Source organism: Dreissena polymorpha, chromosome 4, assembly GCF_020536995.1.
Source record: "Dreissena polymorpha isolate Duluth1 chromosome 4, UMN_Dpol_1.0, whole genome shotgun sequence".
In the NCBI taxonomy this organism is placed as follows: Eukaryota; Metazoa; Mollusca; class Bivalvia; order Myida; family Dreissenidae; genus Dreissena; species Dreissena polymorpha.
In genome coordinates, this window is record NC_068358.1 from 113,895,203 (window position 1) to 113,909,274 (window position 14,072).

General features: G+C 36.1%; 2 protein-coding genes across 10 annotated transcripts in view; one reads left to right on the forward strand and one right to left on the reverse strand.

The window, feature by feature from the left end:
* LOC127879510 (protein SDA1 homolog) overlaps positions 1-14,072 on the reverse strand; it is a 317,665-nt gene that overhangs the window by 230,718 nt on the left and 72,875 nt on the right. The window lies entirely within an intron of this gene.
* Positions 1-14,072, forward strand: part of LOC127879511 (thyrotroph embryonic factor-like) — a 292,222-nt gene that overhangs the window by 178,410 nt on the left and 99,740 nt on the right. The window lies entirely within an intron of this gene.

A 14,072-nucleotide genomic window follows, 5' to 3' on the forward strand; every position in this document is an offset into this window, starting at 1 on the left:
AATGTTATGATCAAATCAATATCTTATTTGCTCATTAAATTAAATTAATAATCTTATATCTTTTAAAGAATATAAAATAATTATACCTTCCAAAAATATATATAACATAAATTGTATTGCTTTTAAATCATATCACTTATACAAATTGTTAAACTATTTATAAAACGATTTTCTCAAATAATCCTTGCTTTCCCCTTGCTTGCCAGTGTCTGTACCTCTATAACTGCATCACAGCCATCAGTTCCTTCAGAATCGCACTCATACAGGTCTTCACTTATAGTTCATTAGTGACTGTGTAATCTATAAAATAAACACAATTTCAATCAATAGGTACGACTATCTGTATCAATGTTATTTTTTAATAATTATGTAAAATAAATGAAATTTGGTACCAATGAAGTTTGGTACAAATCGTAAAATTTTGTTTCATAAATAAAACAGTTATATTCGATTGTTATCCTATGTTTACCCCAAAACAAAGTCAATAGGTTCAAATAAATAAAAAAAACTTACACATGTGTAAGTATTATTATATAATTATATTATTAAACAAACCAATAAACTTCTCAAGTGTTACAGCCAAGTTGTTGTTGTTGTTTGTTTACAATGTAACAGTTACCTCCCTTGTTGTATTTTACCAGGTAATTATATAAAATAACAAACATAACATGTACACGCAAAATATTTCAGATTTTTATTTTTTATTATGTAAAGTATACACTTTTCATCTAAATAAAACCATTTAATACTTAGAATTCGTAATATAACAAATAAATAATTTAAAATGAAAACTTACCATAAAAATATGTTGGTCAAATTCTTCAAGTTTGTTCATCGTTCTATTAAATCCTGTACTTTTTATTTGCCAAAAAATACGTTTTCAACGAGTTATTGACGCGTATTTTGGCAACCTACAGTGGGGTCGGTTTTCGTGAATATACAAAAAACTTATCTCCCCTGAACTAGGTAGGTGCGGTGGTTGCTATTGTAAGTCTGGTTTATACTGCCATAGTTCGACAAATAAAACCCAGTCGAAGTAAAACATAGTAAAACACACTTTTGAAGTATCCGACAATTAAACGCTCAAGTAAAACATATATCTCTTACCTGTAAATAAAGGTGGCTCTGGTCAGAAGGACCCCTTGGGAAACTGCATGTAGACCCAAAAACACACGATTACACAGATATGAAATAGACGTCTGTCTTGTCGAAAGGCTGTTGTATGACTGACGATTCTGCACGACGTTTTCCAGTTAATCGATTAAAAGCAACCTGACTGTTCCGGTTATACACCAGTAAATTTCACCGCACTCCCCCCATTTTATCTAACGGGGAAGAGACAAAGGGTCCTTTTTCAGTTTTCAATTTTAACACTTGCTAACTTCGTCAAAAGTTAGGCGTTAATTTACAATATACCAGGCCTAAGCAATACTTTATTATGCATATGACAATATTTGTATTTTAAAATATATTGCACTACCAGTAGCCTAAATAGATATCGGAAAAAAGGCGCCCGGACATTCGGCATTCTGTGTTTATTTTTTATTTTTGCCTTAATAGCCATTGGCAACTAGAATCCGTATAATTGATAACTTATATTGAACAATGGCTACTTCATTTATGAAAACATAATGGAATATTATAAAATAAAGATAGATTTACACTACATAAAAAATAATTGGTATATGACATATGTTGGCTAATAATTTATATGTATTGAATCAATCTCATGGACTTTTTTGCAAACTATTTTGGGAACATGGCATTTACTAGTGAAATTGTAAATTTTAGCTGAATTATTCTGTTAAAGATAAGATAAGATAGATAAGATAAGATAAGCTTTATTTAAAGTCGGCAAGACAGCAACATATACAAAACATAAGCTCATGTGAGCTTTTGAACCGACTATTGTACAACAAGGGTATATAATAAAACAAGTGTAAACCAGCTACAATGTTAAGAGGGTAAATTACATGATAGTTACACAATTGTAAAGAGGCATAGTATTAAGTAAGAAGGCATCATAGTGCACCTAAAAAGTAAAACATCAAGCAGTTTAATTAAAAAAAAACATGAAAAATGCCTATCCGCTTATATATAAATGGTTAAATGAGTATCAGTTCTATAAGCTAATGGGATGACATAAATATGTAAAACAATTAAAAAGACTGTTTAAGAATTCTTCAATAGGAAGACACACAGAGACTTGGCACATGAAGCAGATTGGCAGTAGTCATGATTTGCAGCACAAATACAACACATAGCTATAGGCGATTTAAGATTAGATATAAGCAACGACATAAAATCGACACAAGCAACACCATGCAAAAGGCAAAAAACACAGGCATAGTATATGAAATACTACATTGACTGCTAACTTAAACACAAAGGGGGGGGGGAAATATGACCATGCAAAAGGCAACACAAAAATACATATAAGCACATGAGAAAAAAACACATAGACTGCAGGCTGAGGCACAAAGGGGTACACAGAAATACATATAAGCACATGTAAAATACCACAAAATACAAAGCTGAGACACAAAAGGGGAAAATATGAAACATGCAGCAAGCAAGCAATACAAAAAACATAAAGCACATGAAATACCACATTAACTGCAAGCACAAAGGGGGGGGGGAATAAGAATATGCAGCAGCAAAACAAAATACATATAAGCACATGAAAATGTGAACTCCAAGAACTGCTCGTCGGTGCTGTTGGTGCTCACCTACCCAGAATCACAGGCTATGCATTTGCAGTCTTTGTCGCTCCAGCTGGAGATCAGGGTCTTAAACTGACTAAAGCTGGAGCAGGTTCTGAAGTGATCTGGGAGTGAGTTTCACAGAACCGGCGCAGCGTACTTGAAGGAGTTCTTACCATAAGAAGTGGTTTTAACCGCTGGTACTTTAGTTTGCCTTTGAGAGTAACATTGAAATACTTGAGCAGTAATCATCGTAAACAAATCTGAGTGCACGCTCTCGAATCTTTTCCATTTGTCTAGTATTGCTTTCTGAGCAGAAGTGCCATGCCAATAACAGTGAAAGAGTATTTTTGTTTGGTTCATGCATTATGAATGGCTAATCATACACCCATCATATAAAAGAAAATCCACCACATAAAGAAATCATTAAAATCACACACACTTTCTAGCTTATCATCTCTATTTCTAAACAGGCAATTGGAAATCATTTGAATGGATTTGGTAAAATGATACTTTTTGCGGTTCTTAATATGAACTTGTTTTCAGTAAGGCAATATCAGCAATAGCAGCATTATAAACACTAAAGAGCCCTTTTTTCACAATTAACAAAATAAAAAGATAAGCAAAACATTATTAATGGAAGTTTTATTAGAGAAAATTTGTTATAAAATAAAATATTCAAAACGTTTATGCAAAGCTTTAAATATTTGCTGGGCGTAAAGTTCACCGCTTTCCCGTCGATTATCCGTCGTAACTTAATGGCTAGAATCCATTTGCGCCTGATAGTATCGTTCTTTGGAAAGCCGAAGAACCCACTGTTTTCAGGACGTGAATTGCATCCAAATGCTGCACACTGCACAATCGTATAATCTGTAGATCCGCAATGTCACGTAACAATTCGAATCGTGATTTACTCATCGTAGATTGAAAAAAAACCATAAAATGCAAGCAAATGATCAACACAGTCCTGTATACAGCGACGTTTTTCGCTAAATTTGCTAACTGTAAATAACAATGGAGGTCGTTCTGGGTCATGCGCAGTGGTGTTCGACACTACGTAATCGGCGAAACATAGCGGCGGCCGAACGCGATACGGAAATTACAGGTCATCAAAATCATCGTTGTTTAGCTCTAAATAATTGTTTTATTTGTTGTGTTTAATTTGAATGGTATTATATAGTATTCCTTTTTAAATTGTATTATTAAGTTAGAATTCTTCTGTTGATCTTAAAGTGAATTTACCAAACATGTGAAAGTGCAAAATGGTTATCTTACAAGATCAGATAAGCAAATTTTGTTAAAATTATAGCTGTGGCCTAGATGGCGGGGTAACCATAACAACATGTAAAGGTAGTCCAATATTCAAAGCGTTTGACAATACAACATTTTACATTTCATGTAAGAGTCATATACGAGCTCAATCCAGGATGAATTGCTCTCGTGGCCTTTTTGTTGCTCAAGAGTCATTGTCTAAGGAACAACATGCATCTTTTCTGTTTATGCCCCCCTTCGGAGAAGAGGGGGTATATTGTTTTGCTGGATGTCGGTCGGTCTGTTGGTCGGTCTGTCTGTCTGTTGGTAGACCAGTTCGTTTCCAATCAATAACTCGTCAACGAAATGACAGATTGGCTTGATACTTAACATGTGCATTGGCCTTGGACAGTAGATGACCCATATTGAAATGAGGGTCACTAGGTCAATGTCACTGTCAAAAAAGTGTGAAAATCGTTTCCGATCAATAAGTCATCAACGAATGGACCGATAGGCTTGATACTTCACATGTGCATTGGCCTTGGGCAGTAGATAACCCCTATCGAAATTGGGGTCACTATTTCAAAGGTCACTGTCACAATAAGTGTGAACATCGTTTCCGATCAATAACTCCTCAACAAATTAACCGATTGGCTTGATGTGCAGGGGACTTGAACAGTAGATGGCCCCTATTGAAATTGGGGTCTATAGGTCAAAGGTCATGGTCACGTCACAATAAGTGGGAACATCGTTTCTGATCAACAATTCGTCAACCAATCGACCGATTGACTTAATACTCCCCATGTGCATTGGCCTTGGACAGTTGATGACCCATATCGAATTTCGGGTCACTAGGTTTAAAGTCAAGATCGCTGTGACATTAAGTGTGAAAATTGTTTCCGATCAAGAACTTGTCAACGGATTAAACGATTGGCTTGATACTTCACATGTGCATTGGCCTTGGACAATAGATGACCCCTATTGAAATTGGGGTCACTAGTTCAAAGCCCTGTTTGGGGGACATATGTCTCCGACCGCGAAGCTCTTGTTAATTATTGGTATAATCACCAGTATGCAAGAATGTCAAACATATTTAAATAAACTCACCAGTATATCAGTGAAGTCTTGCATCGAGTTCTTTTAATTGTACACCTCCGTGATGAGGTCGTCCTTGCTCTGGTCCGTATGGAGGTGATATGGCAGGCACCCGTCACCGTTCACATAAATCACATTGATCGAATGCTTCGGGAAGTTCCATGGGCGTGCATTTGTACGCTACGTCACGTGAATAGCATCCAAATGCTGAACAATATCAGACACGCAGACAATTAAAATTCATGGTATTAGTAGATTCTAATGTTCTACTGTCTACTTTTTTAATATGTGTTGGTGTTTATAACACATTAATAATTTTTTTAAGAAACAATACATTCTAATAGATCAATTTAACTTATGGAATGTTAAGTATTTGCAAAAGTCCACAAATGGCGTAAGAAGCTTGATACAACTTGACTCTGGTACAACTAATTGCAGACTTGTGTTCGTAATTAACTGTTGTTTAATGAAAACAATTTGCAATAAAACAAGCACTAGTTTGTTGTTCAAAACGTTGTTCAGAGTTTGGTGGAATACTTCATAGCAGGAACTCGTAAGATGTCAAAATGTTCAACGCCATGTTATTTTTTCTCCTGACTTTTCCGTCCTATAGTACTTTACATCAATCGTTGCCTGCTGGTTATTCTATTCTTAACCAGCGTAATATAGTTCCACTGACTGTTGCAAAAGTTCATATCGGGTCGATTAAACATCACTTAACCCACCGAGAGGCCATTGGCAAACTCCGCAGTAAATGCATGTTTCGGTTCCATTGTGTATGAAGAAGATTATCCCAGTGTGAATCTGTATTCGGAAACCAAATGTATTGATCTTTTTTTACCGAATTATGGATGTATCTGTTGGAAAGCGTGCATATCCTGAAAAGACAAACTATTTTTATATTAAGATCACATAAAAAAAAACATGGCATTGTATAGGATGTCAGATACGCTTACGAAACATATACTTGACCAATGCAGGAAACAAATAAGAAAGAGCACAATACTTGACCTGGACAAACATATTGACATAACAGCAATTGTCCAGATTGATGTGTGGGACACAAGTTCCTTTTATATCCTGTAAATACTCCCTTGTACCTTGAATTGTAATCATAAGCCTCAAACTAAAACAAGGGAGTTGCGCGAGTTTGTATTGTACCATGGAAAAGTAGTCCGATGTAATCACAATACCCTCGTGCGATTATGAGTTATAAAGCAGAAATGAACATCTTTGACCTTTGACAATGCATTTTGACTTTGACCATTTGACCATTGACCATGGTGGATAGAAGTTGTATGCGACACATCGTCTGGTAATGGAATATCCTCATCCGTACAGACATTACTAGGGCTTTACTAATACTATGTGTACAAACACATGCAAGTCAATCACAACTACATGAAACCTAGGTAAGGGGAGATCATTATGTAATTGCCAATCCCCACATATATTATATGGCCAGGTTGGAATGTGAACTCTAACACTGCTGATTCAGAGTTCGGAGCTTTAGGAACTGAGCTAGCCAGTGAAATCTCACATTGGCCTGTGTAATACTTCAACTTGTCAGTGTTTATGGGAAAGCCCTTCCCAGTTTTGGACGGCAAGCTTGTTGTGTATTGCCTTGTGCCAGTACAGGCTCGTCCACAACTGCACGGGGTACTTCTGTTGGATCACCTGAACCCGATTGTATAAACGCTGGTTAAATGTACCCCTCGATAACTTTTAAACCTTGGTTAGTTTGCGGTTATTCAGGTTTAGTATTCGTCAAGGTAAGTTTATCGTATAAAAAGATATACGGAAAAAATTAACAAAACCGGTTAAATGATGTCAATACATTTATATATACATGTATTTACATTTCTTATATACATATTGTATTCCATGCATATGACTAGTCAAGAAACAAAATATGACAAAAATTAGCACGCTTTCGACCATTTTACTACTTAAATTTTAAACTAATATTGATTATTTATGTATAATTACACTGCATGTGTTTACACGTACACCTCTGATTGACATTCTTGTATTGGCTTAATTGGTATATTAATTTTTATATACATGTACATGCAAAATTTATTTGATCAACTGCTTTTAATTTATTTATCCACGTGTAACTTTCAATTAAACATATTGTTGTTTAATGCATATTACTGGTCATTTCATTGCGTTATTAATAACAAGATCTTATTTAAGGTAAAAATAATATAATTATTTGTTTGCAATATTTCTGTTTATTGTAAACTTGTTTATTGCAGGCATAAAATATGTCCTATTTTTTACCGTAAGCGTTTATTGTACTCGTTTAAAAAACTTGGTGTGCGAAGTTCTCAAGTTTTTCGTGGATTACGCTTTGTATCTGTCTTTATATCACTTGCTATCCATATCATGTGCGTATACTGTTCATTTATATATAAAACTCCGTATTTAAGTTTCAAAGCCCATTCGGCCAGGGTAGATCTATCCAGTAGCGGTACTGCTACGGTGGCACTTTGTGGATATGTTCGTTTACGTCCCTGTAGTATACTACCCCGGTCCATGCTGGGGTCACTATGTCCGTCTACTTAGTTTTATTTTCCAATTACCACTGTGTATTTCATCCTGTACTAAGTCGCCTTAAGTTTGACTGCGATCCGGCTGGCAGTTTGAACACCACATGTGCCCCTTTAAATGGACAGTGTCAATGCAAATAGTTCACGTTTAAGAGACGCTGCGAAAGCTGTGTTGCTCGGTCCAGTTTTCTCGATGCGTCCAATCCAATGGCTGAAGTAAAGGTATGGACAACTCTGACTTATCGACATTTTTGATTTATGAAAATAAAATACTAGTATTTGAATTTGTATTGCTATTGTAATAAATAGTTTTGGTCTACAAAGATTACTTTTACTAAATTTGTGGTCTTGCAAAACTGTTGACATGTGTGAAAGTTTTCAGTATAAATAATGATTACAGTATCCCTAAAACTTTTATTTTTTCAATGTAAACTATAATGAAAACTGTTGATTTCATTATTGCGAAAATCAGACTACAGTATATTACAAACTCTGTAATTTCAGCTGTGTGTTTAGCCAAGTTCATCATTGTTAAACATTTAAAATTGTGATTTCATAGTATTTTGTAAGAGTGTATTTTATGTCAATATTTGGAGCTAATTGTTCACTTGAAATTTTGGTAACAACTGAAATTAATGGAAGAGATCATGAAAGCTCTAGCTAATTGGTTGAAATACGATTATTAATAAAAAATATTACATGAGTGTGTATGAAGATAAAGTTTAAATAGAAAATATGAATGATATTTAACTAAACTTTATTTGATCATTATTTTATTATCAGTATTGCGATGCTAGTAAACAAAAACCCTTGTGTTAAAGTTTGTAAACACTCATAAAATATTTTCCAATTCTCCAATTTTTCTACATATCATACCCTTTTGGCCCCCTACCAGCAGCCTCCCGCCTTGTACGAGTCCCTCAGTTCCACGTCTATCAAGCTGCTGTGCAATGGGAAAGACTATCCGTAAGCGGTTATAGAGCAGTACAATCAATTCAGGAACGGTTCACTTATTTTCTAAGTGGCGGACAAAAGTAAGTTTACTCTGTTTCCTTCAAAAACTACATGTATCATTCTACCTAAGTACCGTAGTTACCCTTATAAACTATTGGAGTTAAGTGTTTTGTTACATTTATAATGCGCCAGTATTCACTAACAAAACTGATGACATTTATAGCAAAGTATTGAAACGTTTAATTTTTGCGAGAATAAGGTTAATATTGTAGAGTTGTATCAAGTTATTAGGCACCCTCACAAACTTTCCAGAACAGCGACCTGACATGCTCCAAATGGGCAAGCACACAACAAGATTGAGTTCATACAATGCAACAACGGCTCAAGTCCAGCATCAACAAGGCGAACACAACAACGTTTCCTGGCGCAGTCATCGGGGGTGACTATGACCTAGTGCTCAACACCATCAAGCTGGAGTTAAATAACAAGCGCATCACAAAGAATCCTTGCACGTGATTTGACTTTGGAAAACTGAACGATCCAGAGATAGTAGATTCATGTCAAGCACAGAGAGTAAGTTTGAAGCCATGAACACCGCAGACTATGACATCAACACCATCACCAACAACATTAAGGAAGTCCTGCTGTTATCGGCCGAAGAAGTTCTTTGGAGAGAGAGAGAGCGTGAGAGAGAGGGAGAGAGTGAGAGAGTGAGAGAGAGAGAGAGAGAGAGAGAGAGAGAGAGAGAGAGAGAGAGAGAGAGAGAGAGAGAGAGAGAGAGAGAGAAAGCGCGAGAGAGAGAGCGAGGGAGAGAAAGAGAGAGCGACGGAGAGAGATAGATAGATAGAGAGAGAGAGAGAGAGAGAGAGAGAGAGAGAGAGAGAGAGAGAGAGAGAGAGAGAGAGAGAGAGAGAGAGAGAGAGAGAATGAAGAAGCCATTGTAGACTACCGAGATCATAAACCTCTGCGACAAGAGAAGAGAACCTAGACGTAAGAAGTACACCATCATACTCAATGAAAGTGCAGGAACATATGGAGAAGTCAAAGAACTAGGTGACCAGCACGAACGTCAGCAGTGCAGTAATCACTTTGAACGTCGAGAAGCTGGAAGAAGTTACCAGCTTCAAGTACTTGGGAGCAACCCTGTCCAATAATTGTATTAGCACCGCTGAGGTCCAAATAAGAATTGTCATGGTGACCTCGCGATGGCAAGACTTAGCAGTTTGTGAACAATCAGCTTCTTAACAACCTACAGGCTCTACTAGTCCCTCGTAGTCTCCATCCTACTGTACGGTTCGGAAATCTGGACACTTCACGCGGGCACAGAACGCAGGATACAGGCCTATGACCACAAGTTTCTCCGAAGACTGCTCTGCATCTCCTACATGAAGCACAAGACCAACGAGTACGTCCGGAACATGACAGCAGCACAGGTTTGCCCACAAGAACCCCTCCTAACGACCGTCAATTGACAAAGCTTGCATGGTTTCTATACGGTACCAGGCATGACTCACTGTGCAAAATTGTGCTCCAGGGTACGCTAGAGGGAGTAAGCTGTCGATGACGTTAGAATAATAGCTATTTGGAAAATGTGAAAGAGTGCACGTACCCCCCCCCTCCAATTGATGAGCTATTACAGCAGCCCACAACAGTCGTGACTGGTGGAGTATCTCTCTGTCGTCGCCCCTCGTTCATCCCCCTTCCAATTTGGTCAAGGGAATGACGATAATGATGATGAGTAAAAAAAAGCAATAGCGTGCACATTTGTTTATTTTTGTATACAGACTATTATATATTTTACCAAATATGTATGTTGAATTGTACGTGTCAATAAATGGATTAATGGCATATAACCCAATACATATATTTGAATAAATTATGTAAATACATGTTTTCATGGCTTTTGAGACAATATTTATATCAGAAATGTACATGTAAATTATAATATTGATTCATTTAAATATATCAGTCATTTACAATGGTATAATATTATTTTGAAATCAATTAATTAGTTTTGGTTGTCGTCTTGAGCAGACGCACACGTTTGATTTCAAACGAAATAAACTTGTTTGAGTGTTTAAATTGTTTACCGTCTGCAAATTACCCACTATGTATGCCTTTCCTTTCATTATATTATAAATACGAAATATATTTACAAGATACAAGAATCTTTATTTTACGTCGGATATGAACAACAATAAACATTAGCTCATGAGCTATTTCCCGACACACAAATGTATATAGTATAACAAGTATAAATGAGCTAAAAGAAAGATTAAGCATATTATATAAGCATATACAGTACAATACTTAGTTAAAACACATAAAACACACATAAAGTACAAGTGTACATTAAAAGCGAAATATTTTGCATGTTACAAACACATACATATAAGACAAGGTTAAGATACATAAAACTACATTAAAGTTATATTGCATGGTTCAGTATTAAAACATATAATTTACACATTTAAACAATTAAAACAAAGCATAGCAGACCTGTAATAAATTTAAGATATAAAAGCAAGAATAGCACATAAATACATGTTTAAACGCATAAAGCACATGAATAATAGCTACCTAGCATACATATATATATATATGTTTAAAACATTTAAAGTACACGAGAGACGAGACATTTAGGCACATAGAACTGACTGATTTAAATCATAATAAGGAACATAAGGCAAACAAACAACAACACAAGCACAAAGTAGAGGTCAATTGCACATGGCACATCCACATTTGGGGCCCGTCCAGGTGCGGATCAGCCTCGTGAATTCTTTACGGTCCTTATATGATTTGGCAAACTTTTCCAAACCCGGACAGCCTCAAACCTAAATGAGTTCTTCTATGTGCAACTGTCCTCACTGATGGTACTACAAGTGTGTTCTCATACCTAAGATTATATGAGGATGACTTGTAATTGACAAGATCTCTGATATATTCAGGCGAGATACAATTTATCATTTTGTATGTCTCTGTTGCAATTATCCTTAATCTGCTGGGATGAAGGGTAGAAAACTTCGCCTTATCTAGCAGGACTGAATATGGAGAGTCATAGTCATTATAGACTATTCGCAAGGCTCTATACTGAAGCTTTTCAGTATTCGCCTTGCTACAAAAGTGCCACACGATTGGACAATAGTTGAAGTTGGATCGGATGAAGGGCTTGAAGATAACCATTCTTGTGTTGAAGTTTAGGAGTTTACTTAACCTTTGTAGGACGTTTAATTGCCTATATGCTTTTTGACAGATGTTTGTGACCTGGTTATCAAAATATAATTGGGAGTCTAGCACAATACCTAAAAGCTTAACCTCGTCTTCACATGAGATAACTGTACTGTTAAGTTGGAAAGATTTGACCTCTTTATTTGTTTTATTTCCTAGACATATGGCTTGGAATTTATCGGGATTTGCCTGCATTTGGTTATTATCAAACCACTTGAATAGGTCCGCGCTTTCAGATTCAATGATATCTTTGAAAACTTTGAGATTAGTGTGAAAGAAAGATAAAGTGTTGTCATCAGCATAGTTGTAGAGGGTTGACTTTTTAACAAAAAAGAAAATGTCATTTATGAAGATGTTGAATATCAGCGGACCTAGGATTGACCCTTGGGGCACACCCTTAGTTATTTCTAGCCAGCTACTGTGAACATTATTAATTTTAACCGTTTTGGGATCTATTGGATAAGTAACTTTGGACTTTTGACTAACTTGCAGGCATTATCTGAGAGACCATAAGCTTTTAGCTTTTAGATAATCAAATCATGGAGAAGACAGTCGAATGCGTTGGACAAGTCCATTAGAATGGTGCAGACATATTTGTTTTCATCAAGGGACGTTTTCCAGTCTTCGATAATGCGGAGAAGGGTAGTTTGACAACCAAACGTTGGTCTAAAGGCGACAAGAAAGGGGTGAAATAATTGACTGAAATGCAGATTCAGTTGGTTGCAGATTTGGCGTTCGTTTAACTTAGACATCGTTGGAAGTATACTAACTGGCCTGTAATTTGTCTCAATGAAGGGGTCATCTTTTTTTAAAAATGGGAGTAACCTGTGCTAGTTTAAGTTGGGTTGGGAACTGACCTTTCTCTAAAATAGTGTTAGCTAGATCAGCTATGGGAGGGGCAAGACACGGGGACGCAGCTTTAATGATCTTTGGCGGTGTATTGTCCACTCCTGTAGCCTTCTTACTATCCAGTTTTTTAATACTGTTAAAAATGTTCTCAGTCGTTACAGGGATAAAATCAAATTGGAGTTTAGGTGTATTCTCATGTATTGCTTTAATACTTGGATGATCTTGATTAACCTGGGTAGCAGTATTTATTACAATATGTTTGGCTATATTGACATAAAAAGTATTCATTTTGTCAACAACAACGGACTGGTCCGAGATAAGCTTTTCAGACTCTGACTCCTTTAGGATGATCTGACTGTTTGATTTAGTTACGGACTTTTGTGATAGAAACGGTTTGATTGTCGGCCAGAAGTCTTTCGACTTCGGGCCCCCGTCGCACCATTCTTTAAAGTAAACCGTGATACTATCCCGTTTAACTTTGGTTTTGGTATTTCGGAGTGTAGTTTATTGTTTCCAATTATCCTGGGTTGGGTTTTTATTATTATTATATTTGGCCTGTCGGGTTTTAAAGATATTTTTTCGATAAGTAGAGTTCATATAGGGTGGTGGGTGACTTCTTGGTTTTTTTTCTTTAATAGGGGCATGCTCATCAATAACTTGCTTTAGAAGGGTTTCGTGCGCCCAATAAATATCGTCAATGTCATCGAAAATGTGGGAAATATGAAATGGAGTTTTGGCTAAATCATTGTTTAAATCTTCTTCATTAAAATTCTTATAACTTCGGTATTTGACCTTGTCCTTAGTAATTGGGTCGCACTGTTCTCTTAGGGAAGTGGCAATAAAAGTATGACAATCCCTCAAGCCACAATTGAAACTAATTGTCTTGAACACTAGATGTTTAGAATTTGTCAGAATAACATCAATAAGGGAGGGGATGCACTTTTTTCATGAAGCAAGTTGGGTCTTTAACTAGGTTATGGAGGCTAAAGGTATCACAGACACTCAGGAGTGACACACATTTGTCTCGCCGTAACATATTAGAATTTAAATCTCCGAGACATAAGACATTATCAAAGTGTGTATACATTTTGTCTAGACATTTAGTAAAATATGCTTCAAATAGTTTGTCAGACATACATGGCTGTTTATAAACACTTAAGATAGCCCATTTTCTCTTTTTAAGTGTGAGTTCGAAACACATACATTCTAAATCCTTCGATTCAATATCGTGTCGTCTTTTGAAAGGCATATCAGCTCTAACGAAGGTCATCAAACCACCTCCTTTCGAATTTCGATCCCGCCTTTCCATTTTATATCCTTGTGCTTGAAAAAGATAACTATTGAAGCTTTCATCAAGTTTTGTTTCCGCTATCGATAGAGAGACAACTAAAATGTCATCGAGCACTTGTTTCAATTCAGAAAATTTATAACGTAA